The sequence below is a fragment of the Mytilus trossulus genome, chromosome 14 (genome assembly GCF_036588685.1).
Source record: "Mytilus trossulus isolate FHL-02 chromosome 14, PNRI_Mtr1.1.1.hap1, whole genome shotgun sequence".
In the NCBI taxonomy this organism is placed as follows: domain Eukaryota; kingdom Metazoa; phylum Mollusca; class Bivalvia; order Mytilida; family Mytilidae; genus Mytilus; species Mytilus trossulus.
In genome coordinates, this window is record NC_086386.1 from 69817535 (window position 1) to 69836383 (window position 18849).

The following is an 18849-nucleotide window of genomic DNA, read 5'->3' on the forward strand; positions in this document are numbered from 1 at the left end:
GTATCATTGAACACAGATTTTTTTTTTTTTTTTAGAAAATATTGATAGTGATTTTATTTTAGAACTCAGATATTTCCCTGTCAAATTATTAATTCGTCAAGATGGTGATGAACTAAAAACTAAATTTTGAATAAAAAGAGATATTATACGCAATCATGCAATCAAAGAACACAATATAACCAGAAATTATATTTCAAATCATCAACTATGTTAAGCATGTCAAGACAAAATTTAAACCAAAATTATTGGTTGATATATATTTGAGGTTGAGCGCAACTTTCAACACTATTGACTATGTAGTGGCAGCAAGTTTTATGTGTTGAGGAATTAATATAAAAAAGAAGCTGTGGTATGTCAGTCAGGGGAGTTACTTGTACAAGTGATTTTTTAAATCACTTTCTTAAGTGATTTTTTTTTACAAACTAGAGTTAATTCCCTTTCATTACTTATCAAAAATCACTTCTACCAGTGATTATAAATATTTCTTTAAATCACTTATTTAAGTGATTATTATGTTTGGGAAAGTTTCAATAAGAAACAAGGGTTATCTCCCTCTTTCAGAGCACATTACAACAGGAGTCATCATGGCATAACTAATAGAAGACACCTATTTAAAAGGTGAAAAAAAAACAAAGATCAATTTGTATGGAGTAAAATTTATTTTCTGTATAGAGCATTATCATGATTATATCAGTTGTACATGAATTACATATGTTTCATAAAGCAAAGGTTTCCACTGAAAATGATAAAAGTTTCATTTGTACAAAAAAGTTGAACATTATATATAAAAGATCACAAAATCCATTAAATTTGAAGCTGGTATATATATATATAGAAATAGAAAAATCAAACTTGTATTTTAACATTTTTGGAAAAGTTTTTTCTTGTAGTATACTAAGCCTTGTGGTGAGAACACTTGATACTACTATAATGGAGGAAAAAAATCTGTGATTTCAGACTAAATAAACATGATAAAAGGCACATCAGAAAAACAAGGATTTTTCACCAGAAATATAAAAAACAAACATCAACATCAGATTCTAACATTAAGATAACATATGTTCTATATAGGATATATATACAACATGCATGATCATCACCATTAATCCTTTTATCATATTTTAAAACAAATTAGACATTCTACCTACATGTAAGCAGTACTTAAAGGACTGCAAATATTCTGCAAACTTACATTATGTAAAAGTATTTGTCAACTATGACATTCTTAATGCTCTATATCACACTGGAATACAACTTAAATTGTCTAAAACATGACGACTAATTATGGCTTGCCCAAATTATTATTAAAATGACAGAAATGAATAATATATTAAGAACCATTTCATTAAAATGTATGTGGGAGGGTCTCTCAAAATATTCCTACTACCAAGAATACCAAGAACTATTATCAAAGATATTTTGCATAATGGTTACAGATGCATGCTGAAAAAAAACACCTGTAACCCACATCAAATTATTTCCTTTCCCAAATACATTTTAATAGAATAAATAGCCTTATAGCAAGTATTAAAATTTTTTGTACCATTCAAATGAATAAAAACAAGCAAAATACTTTACTTATACAACAAAAAAATCACTTAAAACACTGACAATAGAATCACTGTGTTAAGTGATTAATAGAGTCCAATACTTATGGCTTTCTCACTAATTATTGCAATTTCATTTAACAATACTTAATACTAAAATATCTAATAAACAAGACTGCACATTGCACTTTAAGGAACTTTTACAGATACCAAAACTTGAATGAAGTTTAAACTGCCTTCAACATTTTCAAGGTTAAAATTAATGCATCCACAAAATTAATAGAAAACAAATATTTTGTACCCATCATGAATAATTAAAATTTATCAAATTTTAAAGGGAGCTTTCATCAAAAGATATAAACAATTCATCAAAATTTCATAAAAACTGCTGAAAGCATTTGTGAGTTTTTTGTTTGAAAACTGAAAATCCCCATTTTTTAAGAATAAACCCCTGTAACTCCGAAACATTAAATCTAAATATTCATAAAAATCAAAAGGATATAAACAGTACACCACAATTTGACAACTTGATTAAAGCATTCTTGAGTTATTTTGTGTAAATTGGAAAATCTTCAATTTTTTATACAATAAAACCCCAATACTTGAAAACATAAAAGCTAAATTTTATAATAACGATGAAACTGCGAGCTACTGGTTCAATGTACTAGTTAGATGCAGTATATATCTAATAGACTGTCTCTAAATAAAATGTGCCAAGGGACTTTCCCATTGTTGTGGATTTGATTGCTGTAAATGGTGAAGCAGCAATTTCATTGTTAGAAAACTGATGATACCCCCGCCGCAAGTGGATAATATAAAAAGTGTAAAAATATGTAAGTGTTCGGTAAACAGGAAGTTGTTGAGTGATGAATCTGAAAACGCATAACAGGGTATAGCTGACTTATATAAAACCTGAAACCAAATTTCAGAAATCCTTGTATTGTAGTTCCTGAGAAAAATGCGAAGAAAAATATTCATGGGACGGACTGACTGATGGACGGACTGACAGACAGACAGAGGTAAAACAGTATACCCCCCCTTTTTTAAAGCGGGGGTATAAAAAACAAAGGGAAGCTCACATCAATAGATATAAAACAATTCACCAGAGTTTTATGTAAAATGGTTTAAGAGTTTTTGAGTTAATGTCCGACATGTTGACGACAGACAGGCAATTGTAAACCATAATAAGTCCCATAAAATGGGTATATAAAAACAAGCATAATACCCTTAAATCACTTAAAACAGTGACAATAGAGCGCTAGAGTGAAAGAAAGCAACCAATACTAATGGCTTTCTCACTTCTACATTTCATTTTCATATCAACAAGCACTAAAATTACTAACATATCTGAAGAAAAAAAACACTACACATTGCACTTAAGGAAATTTAACAGATACAAACTTTAAATGAAGTTTTAAACTACACGAAATTTATAGAAAGAAAAAAAACTTTTGTACCCAAAAAATGAACTGCAAGCATAATACCCTTATATCACAAAAAAATCACTTAAAACAGTGACGATAGAATCACTGCCTTAAGTGATTATTAGAGACCAATACTGATGGCTTTCTCACTACTTATTGCATTTCATGTCAAACAAGCACTAAAAATACTAAAATACATATCTAAAAAACTAAACTACACATCACACATAAGGAACAATAACCAATACAAACTTTAAATGAAATTTTAAACAGCCTTCAACATGTTTAAGAAGAAAATTAATGCCTCCAAGAAATTCATAGAAAAACAAACTTTTGTACCCATAAAATGACAAACAAGCATAATACTCCTTATATCACAAAAAAATCACCTAAAACAGTGACAATAGAGCACTGCCTTAAGTGATTAATAGAACTCAATACTGATGGCTTTCTCACTACTTCTTGCATTTCATGTCAAACAAGCACTAAAAATACTAAGATACATATCTAAAAAACTAAACTACACATCGCACATAAGGAACAATAACAGAAACAAACTTTAAATGAAGATTAAATTGACATCAACATGTTTAAGAAGAAAATTAGTGCATCCAAAATTTTTTTATAGAAAAACAAACTTTTGTACCCATAAAATGACAAACAAGCATAATACTCCTTATATCACAAAAAAATCACTTAAAACAGTGACGATGGAATCACTGCCTTAAGTGATTATTAGAGACCAATACTGATGGCTTTCTCACTACTTATTGCATTTCATGTAAAACAAGCACTAAAAATACTAAAATACATATCTAAAAAACTAAACTACACATCACACATAAGGAACAATAACCGATACAAACTTTAAATGAAATTTTAAACAGCCTTCAACATGTTTAAGAAGAAAATTAATGCCTCCAAGAAATTCATAGAAAAACAAACTTTTGTACCCATAAAATGACAAACAAGCATAATACTCCTTATATCACAAAAAAATCACCTAAAACAGTGACAATAGATCACTGCCTTAAGTGATTAATAGAACTCAATACTGATGGCTTTCTCACTACTTATTGCATTTCATGTCAAACAAGCACTAAAAATACTAAAATACATATCTAAAAAACTAAACTACACATCGCACATAAGGAACAATAACAGAAACAAACTTTAAATGAAGTTTAAATTGCCATCAACATGTTTAAGAAGAAAATTAGTGCATCCAATTTTTTTTTATAGAAAAACAAACTTTTGTACCTATAAAATGACAAACAAGCATAATACTCCTTATATCACAAAAAAATCACTTAAAACAGTGACAATAGAATCACTGGGTCAAGAGATTAATAGAACTCAATACTGATGAATTTCTCACTACTTATTGCATTTCTGTCAAACAAGCACTAAAATTACTAACATATCTAAAAAAACAAAACTACACATTGCACATAAGGAACAATAATAGAAACAAATTTAATGCATCCAAAAAAATTAGAAGAAAAAACAAACTTTTGTACCCATAAAATGAAAAACAACCATAATACTCCTTATATCACAAAAAAATCACTTAAAACAGTGACAATAGATCACTGCCTTAAGTGATTATTAGAGACCAATACTGATGGCTTTCTCGCCACTTATTGCATTTCATGTCAAACAAGCACTGAAAATACTAACATATCTAAAAAAACAAAACTACACATCCAAAAAATTTATAGAAAAAACAAACTTTTGTTCCCATAAAATGAAAAACAAGCATTATACTCCTTATATACATGATATATATATATATAAAAAAAAGAATCACTTAAAACAGTGACAATAGAATTACTGTCTTAAGTGATTAAAAGAGACCAATACTGATAGCTTTGGCTTTCGCATTCCTTATTTCATTTCATGTCAAACAAGCACTAAAAATAAAAACACATCTAAAATTAAAAAAATACTCATTGCACATAAGGAACGTTTACAGATACATACTTTAAATGAAGTTTAAATTGCCAGAAAAAACAAACTTTTGTTCCCATAAAATGAAAAACAAGCATAATACTCCATTACAAAAAAAAAGAATCACTTAAAACAGTGACAATAGAATCACTGTGTTAAGTGATTAATAGAACTCAATACTGATGGCTTTCTCACTACTTATTGCATGTATTGCATTTCAAACAGTTACATTTTGTAATTACACATCAAAAGTTCTCATTGCACATAAGGAAATCTATAGGACACACAAAATCAATTTAGTTACTGTGAAAGTACTTTAATTTGTGGGTTTCAATTTTCGTGATTTGAGCAACATTTACATGTTCGTGGGTTTTAAAATTGTAGATTTTAGTTTTCCAAAAAAAAGAAAAAAATCAAAATATTGAAGTTATTAGAAACAAACGTTAGAAATTGTCTAGATGAAAGGAAGCTTCAAAGTATAAATTGACCAATGTAAATTGTAAATCAAAGTGATCATACGTACTAATGAACTCGAAGTAGAGACTGATTAAAGACCATCAAAGGTGTTTATTAGGCCATTTACATGTCACTTAAATTCATGGATAATGTCACCCATGAAAACCATGAAAATTGGTTTCTCACAAATAAAAGTACTTTCATAGTAAAACTATGCCTTCAACATAAAAATATTAATTAAATTTCAACAGTAGTCTTCTGCCAGTTAAAACAGTTTCTGGCTCTTGTAGAATATCTGTGATCATTGAAGGATCCACCAAAGCCAAATCTGTTTTGTCAGGCCACTGCTTTAGTTGACTATCCTTGGTATCTTTTAAAAAAGATACCACAGGTTCCCCATCAATAAGTTCAACAACCTGAAATAAATGGATATATAAATATTTATATAAACTTTGTTTGTTTAACAATCTATTGATCAATTAAACAAACTATCCAACAAAGTTCAAATGTAGTAGATGTAAGTAATTATAGGCAACCATACAACATTCAACATTGAGAAAACCCATACCTTATATTAAGCTATAAAATACCAAGAATCAGAGTACTTGCAGTTACTTCAAGACAATTACAAATGATAAACAGATTGGAACCCCCCCCCCCCCCTTTTACTCTAGGTTGGGAACCTCCCTATTTAAAATGGCTGGATCCACCACTGTGTTTGGTTATTTTCCAAAATAAAAAGGACATCTCTTAGATTTTCAAACCCTTTGAATTACGACTTGTGTTGTATTACATGGCATACACACTTTACGTGATATGTGTGTGGCATTTAAAGGCATTCCTTTAAAAAACTAAATTTAACATACCTGTCCAATAAAATATTGTTCTTTTGTACTCCCTCTGGCTTTAACAACAAACTTCACTCTCACAAAATCATTTTCCTTTGGCACCTTTAAAAAATGATCACGTAATATTTAAAACAGTTTAATTTATGATGTCTTAGTTTCATATGCAATTATAATCAATGATAATATGTATAACTTCATATAATTTTCAATCTCAAAAATTAAAATCTTGCTACAGATATAGTTATCCAATAAAGTGTATCATAGATGAACACTATTTGACAAACCAGGACAATACTACTCTACAAGAAGAAGAAAACCAAAGTGAAACTTTGAATAAAAAAGATATTGCATGTATCATGACCACATAGTTACATGAATAACCAAAATTTATATCTATTCATACAACAGGTCTCTTACATTTCTTGTACATGTTGTGTGCAGTTGTGCAGCTGGTATGGGTTGACTTTCATCCGTGGAATTGACTTGAGTAGCCTGGACTTCTGGGGCCAGGACTTCAGGGGCCTGGACTTCAGAGGCCTGGACTTCAGGGGCCTGTACTTCGGTAGCCTGGACTTCAGGGGCCTGTACTTCAGGGGCCTGGACTGCAGAGGCCTGGATTTCAGGGGCCTGTACTTCAGGGGCCTGTACTTCAGGGGCCTGTACTTCAGGGGCCTGGACTTTGGTAGCATCGACTTCAGGGGCCTGTACTTCAGAGGCCTGGATTTCAGGGGCCTGGACTTCCGGGGCCTTGACTTCAGGGGCCTGCACTTCTTCTGAGTCATCCTAAAAGGGCAAATTTATAAATCTAATATTATCACTAGTTACAGTTTCTTATCTGATCATGAATAAAGTGGTAGCAAGCGGTCATTGATATGTATCTCTTTTCCCTTAAAGTCATCATCTATGCAATTTTGTTGCTTGACAAAATTCTTTAAACAGTTCAGAACCCAATGTCTTAACAAAAAAATGGTAGATATGACAGAAAAATCAATAAATACAAATCAATGTTCACCAATAAAAGAAATGAAACACTTACCATGTGCTGTTCAAAAACATCCCCTAATTCCCGGAAACTGATTGTGGTACCATCTTCCATTTCAATTTCCGAGGCACCATCAATTGGAAACAAATCGTTCAAGGTGGTATTACTTATCTGAAAAAAAACAAAGACTAACATCAATTCACTAAGTAAACAATCTTCATCAGCCTCAATTTGAATATTAAGCTACATTAGAAATGATGATGATGATGATGATGATGATGATGATGATAAGCTGTTCAGTTGCAAATAACATGTAAATATGATCATATTAATCTTGCTTATCACTTGACACATGCTGAGATGATATTTGTAAATAGGCAGCTGAAAGGTAACAGGCCAAAGGAAGATATTTTACATTAATCATGCACATAAGTATGACCTTAAGACTACTACTACTTTGCTCTTAATTCTAAATGATGTGTAAATAGTTTAAAAATAGCAAATATCAATTTAAAACCCTTTGGTTTGACCTGGCCACATTCAAACTAATCATCAAGATAAAAAAAATTACAGCTTTAAGATATATACTTTGGTGATGGTTTTTGCAAAATTTCAGAACACTAAATTTGCATTTGAAAATATTTTTTCAGAATTACCTTGTCAACAAAATAAATCAATTGTATTTTAATATTTTGAATACTCAAAGTATCCGTGACTAGTAAATATTATGGTAAATGTGGTTGTACCTAATGAAGGTAACTTAAAATTGTTTCATGCTTTGTTCATGTTGTTAGTAGTAACAAATCCATGCAAGTTAACAGGAGTAAGTATATAAAGTAAATTATTCATGCTTTGAACAATACAGAACAATGGTTTTCTTTTAAGAAATGGTGAGGCTTCATGCTTTAATTAAGTCGAATGCAACCCTCTGTTTAAATTTACAAGGCATGATGAAATGAAATGTTTTATCTTGCAATCGATGGAAACAGTTCATTTTTCAAAATAAACATTAAATTTAGATAAAAAAAAATCTACACAGAAAAAAAACTAGTTTTTTTTATAGTTGAGCTTGGATTACAGTTTCACAAGGAATGACATAGCTGATTTTTTTTAAAGTTACAAATAAGCAATGTAGCATTCTCCCCAGGGTGCCATGGTGATATTTGACCATTTTAATAGTACAATGTTTTATATTGAAGTTTGTGCTGTCATTTTTTTTTAAATAATGGGGAGAATATTGTTCACAATGTTTAATTAAAAAATAACATGCAAGTAAGTATCAGTTGCCAGTGTTGGGAAGGTTAATTTAACAACTCAATATAAACATGTTAGAATTCAACTTGAAAATGAAGAATGTACATTTAAACTGTCATCATGGTCATTGCTGGTTCCTGCCTTGGGTACATTGTTCCTTTTAGTAAATAAAAATAAGTATGGGCAATGTTAAAATATGTTAAAAACAATATATATATATATGTTTGCGGCACAGACTGAGTCACTGTAAGATCTTTTATGCAATTATCATAAATAGTTTATGAGATACAGCACGACATGTGAAAACAAATCTCCTTTTTCCCCCCCCAAAAAAAACAATAACTCTAAAATAAAATCGAGAATCAACAAGAAATAGTATACAGTTGATCAGATTAATATAACTTAAAAGTGTGTAAAATTAAATGCAACAAGGTTTCCGAGATATTGCACAACATGTGAACCCCCCCCTTTTTGTTTTACAACTTACTCAACAGCTCTTAAAATCACTGTTATATATACCTTTTGCGCTCATGGATGATAATTGGTATTTCATCACTTAGGTCCTTTTCTTCCTGTTGTTCAGGTGCATTAGCTTCAGTTCTGAAAGAGAAGTTTTCAACAATAAGTATTGGATACATCGGTTGCTACCAGAGGTTGTGATCAGTCTTTGTGAAAGCACTATTGACCAAAAAATAGTTTTCAAATACATATTTGAGACCTTTTTCCTTTTTCAGCAAATACCAATTGAAATTTCTAAAGGTAAACAGGGAATCTAAGCAAAAGGTGTTGCTATGAACAGGAAGCAATCAATTAAAATGATACCTAATCTACACTAAAGGATGAACTTGGTGAGGTTAGGTACAAATTAAGAAATTAAAATTGATACTATTAGCTGTTAGAGCATCAATTTAGGATAAAGATAAACTAAAAATATTGATAGGTCATGGACCTCCTTGCCAAAATATTTGAGATTCAAAATATGGCGGGAAAAGGCTAACTCAGACTTTTACCTTATCATTGCATTGGTATTATTTGGGTCTCAAAACAAAAGAAAGAAAATCAAGAATCTTTTAAAATTTAGGTAAATGACCTTTCATGAGCTATTAAGTCTTATATGAAAAAAAATAAATGAGGTGTTATGGGGCAAAGTGTTTTACATTGTATTGTATGGAACATCACCAAGGAGTCCGAACATTTGACACAAACTCTATTTTTTTTTAGAACTTGTGTATGATGATGACTCAACTTACGTTCTTCTTTGGGATGTCTTTCCTCTTCCCTTTCCTTTGGGTGCGCCTCTTCCTCTTCCTCTTCCCCGATTAGCCTTTTTTAACCTTTTGTTCACGGCACCATCTGATTGACTCTCAGAATCACTTGATATTCTGAAAAAAGGATATTGCAGTAAATGGTTAAACATGCTAAAGAATCATAGTGTAACACTTCAACATCTGCCTGGCATTTGAACCCAATACACTTCTAATCAAATGCAAGGTCTATGAGCAACTTGTTGCTTCACATATTAAAAAGTAAATAAGTTTATCTAAAAAATGTCACAGTTTATATATCAGGAGTGCACACCTGAAATGTCTCGTTTGTTCAACTTATCATTGATATTTTGTTGAAAGTCTGTAACATGAAGGTTTTACCACAAGTATCAAATAAACTTAAGCCTGTAATTCAGTGGTTGTCGTCTCTTTGTGTGTTACATATTTGTTTTTCGTTCCTTTTTTTAATATAAATAGGGCCCTTAGTTTTCTCATTTGAATTGTTTTACATTGTCATATCAGGGACTTTTAAAGCTGACTATGTGGTATAGACTTTGCTAATTGTTGAAGACGGTAGGTACAGTGACATAGAGTTGTTAATGTCTGTCATTTTGCTCTCTTGTGAACAATTGTCTCATTTGCAATCATACCACATCTTCTTTTTTATAATTAATATTATCAATTTTCTTTATGATAAAGAGGTCCCAGGAACTTACTCTCTAAACTGTTGTCTCCCTCCTCCCCTCGCTCCTTTCCCTCTAGCCTTCTGGCTGAACAGTTCCCTCTTTCTGTAAATATTACAAAATAACATTAGCATATCACACTTCATACCAAGGTAGATAATATCAAACATTTACACACTGGTTCTAGAATATTAATGAAATTCAAGCTTCCGTTCAAAAAAGAATATGGGCGCTACATATTATTCATATACTTTGTATAAATTTACACATCCAATACTTGTGAAAGGACTCACCTTGTAATGTTGATGGTTTCTAAATCATTAATTTCCATTGAATTTATTCGTTTCTTTTGCAATTCACAGAGAGTCATGTTGCTCGATGTTGATTGTTGATTTCCTGTATCAATAAACCCAAATGAGTACTTGTTCGGTGTCAACTGTTCAATGTCTTTGTTGACTTCTTCTGTATTCGGAAAATATCCCTGCTCTGGAAAGGTATATTTTCTGCACTTGGAAATGTGTTTAGTAATAGGCAAGCCACTCTCAAATTTTTCACAAACGTCTCCAAAACCCACATATTTAAAACGGTTAGTTGATTTGTTTTTTATGATGAATAGACACTCAACTGGTTCTTTATTGTGAGTTTTTAATTTTCCCCCAATTCTTGTCAGCTCTTTTATGAGTCTTGTCTTTTTCATTCTTTCAGTTTTTATCAGTCTGTCTTCAGTCTGATATTTACAAAAGGTCCCAGGTTTGGGCTTTTTATAAGCCATAGCCTCTAATTTATGTCTCATCAGCATTTCACCAAACATCTCTGCCTCGTTCCCAGAGCTGCAGTTATGGTCTCCTTCTCCTTCTATCATTGTTGTGTGTCCTGAAATTTACCCAAACATTTTAACTATTTTAATGATGACTTTGTAACCTACTATTTTTTGCATGATTATTTTAATTGTTTCTACCCTCGGGGATTTAACATGTTTTATACATCATGAAAACATTGTACATAAACATTATCTTTTTGACAAACAGTGTATTTCTGTTTTAAGTTGCTAATTTTTAAGTTGCATGTCTGTTTTGAATTTTATATACCATTGTTTACTGTTGTTTGTCTTTTTTTTTTCTTCATTTTTTGCCATGGTATTGTAAGTTTATTTTTCACTTATGAGTTTGGATGTCCCTTTGATGTCATTCACCTCTCTCTTGCATTTGCTGTACTCTTCTAATTGTATATGAACTGAACAGAGATATGTCTCACGTTTTATTATTTTGTGAACACGTTTAAACATGCAAAAAGTATAAATTAATAAACCAGATTGCAGTTGATATAAATTCACTTATTGTAAAGGCTGCAAAAATACAAGAACTGTATAGTACCTTTTATTCCAAAAAACAAAATGAAATAGAAGTAATAAAACCAAATGCACATCCTGAAAAGAACTGCAACACTTGTATTAAATTTACATGCATAAATGATAATGAATATCAATATATTTACAAGCAAGGCTTTTTTGAATTTCTACCTCATTTTAAATTAAAGTTTGATAAATACAAATATCCAATTGCATTATTTAAATCAAATGTAATTTTGATTTTTATGAATTTGATTATTAATAAAATCTTGGATCTTAGAAAAAAACACCAAACTTACATCAGTGAACATCATGAACATTATTTTCCATTTAGAAAAAAAAACAAACATTTTATTTATTTAAGTCCAAAGTATGGAATAAGAAATGTACACTGAAAAAAAGTTTAAGTGGGGCAATCCTTTTTTCAAATGTATATATATATATATTCATTATACATTTTACAGAAGACATACCTAATAGAAATGTCTAAAACCCGTACTCTGAGTCTGTCCACATTTTTTAACTTGACAATGGTATGGCGGACAATAAGTGTTAATATTACTGACAATACAACTGCCAATATTGGAAATATGACCATTAGTGCTGGAAGGACAATCTCATCCATGCCTTAGCTATTAAAAAAAGAAACATGCATAATATCAGTCATGCATTTATTTTGTATTTTTTATAGTATTTTAATGAGTTCACACAAGACACAAACAAAACATAAAATAGGGGGAGTACATGCTTGCATATTTAATGACAATAATCATGTTAATTTTTTTCATTGAATACCAAATTTCATGGGTACAGGAACACCATGTATTTTAATGATCAACAAATTACAAACTTTCTAAAGGATTTAGTGCAGACTTTTCCCCAAAAAATCAAATATTCATGACATGTACAACATGTACAATGTATAAACTTTTCAATCCATCAAAAGTAATACACCTGTTTCACAAACCATGCCTCTTTTGGGGAGACATATAAAATGATTTAATAGATATTTTGTTTCGTTTACAATACTGGTTCCCAGTTATGATCTTTAGGTTTTAACTCATTGAGAAATATTTTGGGAATGTAACCAGTATGTATATATACACATTTTCATAGGGAATTTTTAATTCTGATGGTCACCAAAATGAAAGGAGGGGTAGTACAGAATTAAAGTAAAGTTTAAACTCCCAGAAGTTGGGCTATTTTAATACTGAAAATATGCAGGACAGCACTGTTTTAACCTTTAAATAAAATGGTACTGCATAGTTTTTGATGTAAAGGAAGTTCCTACAGGGAATTTCAAGGGTTATACCTCTAATTATAGGAAACTAACAACAATGCTTTTTACCACATGAAGTACAGAAAACAGATCAAGTTGAATATGGGTTGCATGATGACTGTTACTGTTATATGGCATAAAGTTATGCCACTTTATAACAATCTATGCAATCAGGAGTATCAAATGTATCCCATTCCCCATTTTTTATGTTCACTAAGTATTATCTTTCACAAGCATATATTCATGCAGACAAGAGATAATTAATATCAATCTACACACAACATAACAGGAGTAATAAGTCGTGCATCGCATGCATTCAAATATTATGATGATGTACCTCATCAGCTTCTTCAGCAAGACCACTTCTTATGACATCTCTTAGCTCAGCTAAAAAGGACAAATACTCAGTCTTTTTCCCAGCTTTAACTTTCTTGAAGCATACTTCAAAGTAATCATGTATTTCGCCTTCTGGTAACATTTCCATACAATAACTTATCTCTTTTGCAATTTGGGCTTTCGTTTGATTGTTAATGTCTTCAAATTTGTCTCTCTCTTGAGGGGTAACTGGAATTGGGTAGCTCATATTAGGAATATCTATGTCGTCATTCAAGTACTGTGTCTTCAAAAGGTACACTCTTTTTGCTGATGCTCTTTCAATTAAATTAACCAAGTCAAAATCCAAAATATGTCCATCTATGGAAAAATGTTCATCTTTAGGTTCCCAAAGGTAGTTTTTCTCCCTAAGAATCAATCTAAAGGCATCTATTGCTGGATCTATGTCAAGACCTCTTAGAGATGCATCTGCTGGCAAAATACCTAACAGTGAATATAGGTTGACTTTTAAAGTCTGTAGTACAGTATTATTTCGGCAAATTTTTTGCCAAACAGCATCTGTTGGCACTCCTTTACTAATCCATTGCTTAAGTTGTTTGTTTTTCTCCTCTAACACAAAGTCTAAATCTTCACCAGTGGAGTTGTGACCAGAAGTTGTGATTGATGCAAATCTATCACTTTGCTGTTTAACTTCATCAGGCATTATTAAGTACTGTATGTGATCGTACATTTCAATTTGCTGATACTTTGGGTGGTTTCTGGCATGGAATATCTCTTTTGTCATGTATTTGGCACTGGCCATTAATGCTGCATTGTTTCGTCTTGTTCCAATGCGAAAGTTGATAATCCCCTGAGAAAATCTGCAGACTTGATCCATAATGTATCTTAGGTTTGGTATTTCCATGTAGGACTTATCTACGTACTTAAAAAAACCTTTACCAGTGTAGTTTTCTTTTGTCAACAAACAATGCCGTACATATGGCAAAACCAGTTCACGTAAAACAGATAGATGCATTGTGAGCAGAAGTTGCCAGCTCTTGTGGTGGTCTTTACAGTTCTTGGCATACAATTTAGCAGCATCTGATGTAAAGCTCATTTCTTCACACAACTTCTCCATAAATGGTAACCAATTCAATTCGAAGAAGCCTTTTACTAGGTTCATTTCAAAATGGCCACCACCAATGCGTAGATAAAACCAATTGAACTCATGGCAAAAGTTAAATTCTTCAGTATCTGAATGTTCCTGTTGAACATGACTTTCGTACAACTGTAAGCTTAAAAATGTTTTTCCACATCTACTGTGTTCTTGGTCTTCATATATACATACCACTGCTTCTTCTTTTAACTTTTTACAAATTAAATAAGGCACCCCATCACAGCACACATGGGTCCAATGTCTTGAGTTTCCACCATACTGATATATACCATTTTCTTGGCCAATTTGACGAAGAACTCTTGCAACAGTGTCAAAGGAATTTGGGTTGCAGAAGACTGGATCACTTAATATAAGTTCTTTCTTTCCCTTGTGTCCAGACTGAACATGCTCATATCTTTCATTATCTTTCACATCATTAGTTGATGTTATTTTAACCTCACCATCTATACCTATGTCAAATTCTAATTTTGTAAATGATTCTTCTTTTGTCTTTCGTCTTTCATTTCCCTGATTGTCATTCAGCTTTTCCTCTGTTCTTGCTTTCTTTATTCCCTCTTTTTCGTTGCACCTTTGGCAAATCCTTTTTTTCTTTGAGTTCAATGTTCCACAAATGCTACACTTAATAAAACTTTCTGTGATTTCTTTTTCTATGATATTTCGGTCAATATAATCTCTAAGATTTTCTTCTTCTTCTTCTTGTTCCTCAGCCACAACTCTCATTGCAACTTCTAAAAATAAGTACAACTGTTCATAATGAGCATCTATGTAACTTTTGTTTCGTTCTGATTTAGAGTCAATGATTGATTCAACAGTGGACTTCAAGACATCAGGATCAAACTCTGGGAAATTCAAGTAATCTTCTGTATCTTTTCTTATAATGTACGGGGGTTTTAGTTCCTTCATCTTTTGCAAATTTTCTTCAATTGCTACATATCCCTTATTGGTTATGATTGATATTTTTGCTTTATTTTTTGGTCTTATACCACTTTTATTACCAATAACTTGTTCATTATCAAAAACATTCATAACATCACAACCAGGAAGGACTGGTGCATCAGTACTTTGCTCCATCAACCATGACACAACAGTTTTGTAGCACCCAGCTGGCTTGGTTTTTCCAACAATATCAACTGCCTGTTTACTCCCAGTTAAAGAGTATATACATAAATTCTGTAAAAAGGCAAAAGGTGACACAAGTTTAGGTTCACATAATTTGTAGCTTTGTTCTACAGTAGTCATTACAATTAAGGTTTGATTATCGTCCATAGTTGATGAATTGCTTGGTAAACCACACATACCAAAGCAAAAATTCTTAACAACTGGGTTTCGATCTTGAAGCCAGTCATTTGATTTGAATTTTGCGACAGTGTCAAGATCTTTATACATCATGGCAAAGGACTGAGCATCTTTCTTAATTGATTTCCTTTGTTGAAGGCCTATAACATATGCAAACAAACTTATATCTGATGTGTCAAGCTCCAACATGAATTCTTTAACGATCGTTAATTTTTCATCCTCCGTTCTATTTTTAAATAAGGTACAAAACTGTTTTTTGACATAGGAAAAACAAGGTTTGCAATTAATCTGAACTTCTGAATGTTTACATTCTGTAGAATTATCCTTGGGTGCCTTCGAGGGTATCTCATCATCATCTTGTTCATTTTTCCACTCCTTGATTATCTTCTCGGGCTTCGGAATTTTTCTTTTTTTTGGACGTCCTCGTTTAGCTTCACCCTCAGAATCATTACTTAAGAGACAAATTTTACATTTGTCTGTGTGTTTGTCAAAAGAGAAAGGTATTAAGTCCGTTGTAAATTTTTTCTCCTCTTTACCTTTGGCCTGTCGCACCCTATATAAAACATTGGAGCATCGTTTGCAAATATATACTGGATGTATGTGGTCCAAATCAAAATTCAGGTCCATCCCATACATGTCGCCTAATTCTTCATTAAAATGATGTTTGTCATATTTGTATTTAAGATCTATTTCATGTCCACACAAGCGACAGAGCTTTTGTAATAATTCAGCATGCCTTTGCAACTCAGATGTATTCATTTTGGTCCTATTAATGAATAAAGTGTCCTTTAGTAATCAATAATAAAGTTGTTAAATAAGAGGTCTAAAATTAACACAAAATAAATGGGAAGTGTGTCCATGGAACAGATGATGCCCTGTTGGCATATAATGCAACAAAGGGACATAACTCGAGAACTGTCAAATTGATGCTACCATTTGTCTGAGTTTAGCGGTAATAAGCATTGTTTATCCATTTGGTTGAGACAAACTTAAGTTAGAGAACTGAAACAAACTTTGGGACGTATAAAAACACCTGGACGAGGTTAAAACTTTATGCCCCTACGCTACAGCTGGGGGATAAAATTTAAGGAATAATAAAAACTCATAAACTGAAATTGCTATGACAATGATCAAACACAAACATTTTATATACAGAAAATGAACAGTTGTAGAAACTAAAGATTCAAAGAATGATAAATAAGATTGTGTAGGTCAAAATTATAATTTGTAGTGGCAATTATGAAATATAATCATTCATTTAAAAAAAGTGTTGATCACTGGAATAAATAACACTAAAACACTCTACAGGGCGTCTTTCATTGCATACAATTTTAAATAATGTTTATCACTGGTACTGAATGATTTTTAATCACAGCACAGAGTGATTTCATTCAATTAAATGTACATCACTTGCATTAATGATTTTAAATCACTTCACAGAGTGAATTAAAATGTGTGTTTATCTCAGATACCAGCAGGGCCTACTTGATTCTCCAACTCGGGTTGACTTCAGTTAAAAAATCAGTACTAATGTGCATGTGCCATCTGTTCCAAATCGAAGTCAAAGCTCTTCCATTGAGTTGACTATTATAAGGGAGGTGAAAAAATTGTTTCTCCTGTCAGAGCAATAAATAACAAGAATGCGTCCAAAGTACATGGATGCCCCACTTGCACTATAATTTTCCATGTTCAATAGACCATGAAATTGGGTAAAAAAATCTAATGTGGCATTAAAATTAGAAAGTTCATATCAAAAGGAACATGTGTACTAAGTTTCAAGTTGATTGGACTTCAGCTTCATCAAAAACTACCTTGACCAAAAACTTTAACCTGAGGCGGGACAGACGGACGAACGGACAGACCAGAAAATATAATGCCCCTCTTCTATCGTAGGTGGGGCATAAAAATACATTGATTCCCTGAAATTGAAACAAGAGTCATGTGCAAAATGATACAAGTGTTCGGTAAACAGGAAGTAACTTTAGTTAGTGAGTGATGATTCTGAAATCACATCATAGGGTATCATGTAGCTGATTTATTTAAACCCTAAATTTAAAAACAAAAATTCATAAATCCTTATCAAAATGTTCCTGGGATGGATGGAAAGACAGAGGTAAATCTATTTACTTTTTGTGAGGGGGTCGGCTGACTGACCTAAGAGGGACCAGCTCGAGCGGTTCCCTAGATAATCAACTAAATTTTTTATTATCATAAAAATATTCAACCCCCTCCACCTTTGGATCTACCAATGCAAACTGTTTATAGCAGAGAAAACCTACAAGACTATAGGATAAATAATAATGTAAATTACTTGTAAAAGCAAAAGTGATTTCAAATCACTGCACAGAGTGATTTACATTAAATAATATTAATCACTTGTCGAATGATTTCAAATCACTTAAGTGATTTTCATTGTGGTCAGATCATGTTTTCTGACCCTATACTAGTATATGAAATTGTGCTATGCAATGAAAATTGTAACGTCAAAATACATTTCTTGTCAGGTTGGGAACAACCCCTAGATGAGGGATATATTTCAAGTGATAACAAATATATTTAACACTTTAAAGTGCAAATGAGCAATTATTTATATTACTAGAACACACCTGTGATATCACGGGTCCGTGACTGAATTAAAGTATATAACTATGCGTATGCCTTATTTTAGTATTGGTATTGCCATTTAATAACCATGATAAAGTCATGTCGATTAAAAGATGCAGTTTTCTCTGCTTTCAAAAAATTTCTGTTTGAACCCGTCGACCTTGAACCTATCAATTATTGGTAATATCAATAATTTGAAAACAAAAGGGACTGGAATGGAGTATTTTTTACTAATCAGTATACAGCAAAATTGTAAATACACAGTTTGGTGGTGCGCCTGTCAGATGCGGAATGTACAGATAAGGTAATAGGTAACAGGTGAATATAATATTTGTATAGGTGTCAGACTGGATCCGAAACATCTTAATTATTGGCAATTTTAATTACGCGGAAAACAAAGGGGCCTGGAGTGGTGCAATTTTTA

General features: G+C 31.8%; 1 protein-coding gene and 1 long non-coding RNA gene across 2 annotated transcripts in view; one reads left to right on the top strand and one right to left on the bottom strand.

Annotated features, from left to right (window-relative positions):
• The window catches only part of LOC134696485 (kinase D-interacting substrate of 220 kDa-like), a 66627-nt gene that overhangs the window by 10347 nt on the left and 37431 nt on the right, over positions 1-18849 (top strand). The window lies entirely within an intron of this gene.
• Positions 6893-10516, bottom strand: LOC134696486 (uncharacterized). The gene is made up of 5 exons (XR_010102956.1): positions 10443-10516; positions 9712-9843; positions 8981-9061; positions 7262-7378; positions 6893-7008 (listed from the first exon to the last, which is right to left on the bottom strand). It is a non-coding gene; the product is annotated as an uncharacterized LOC134696486 (long non-coding RNA).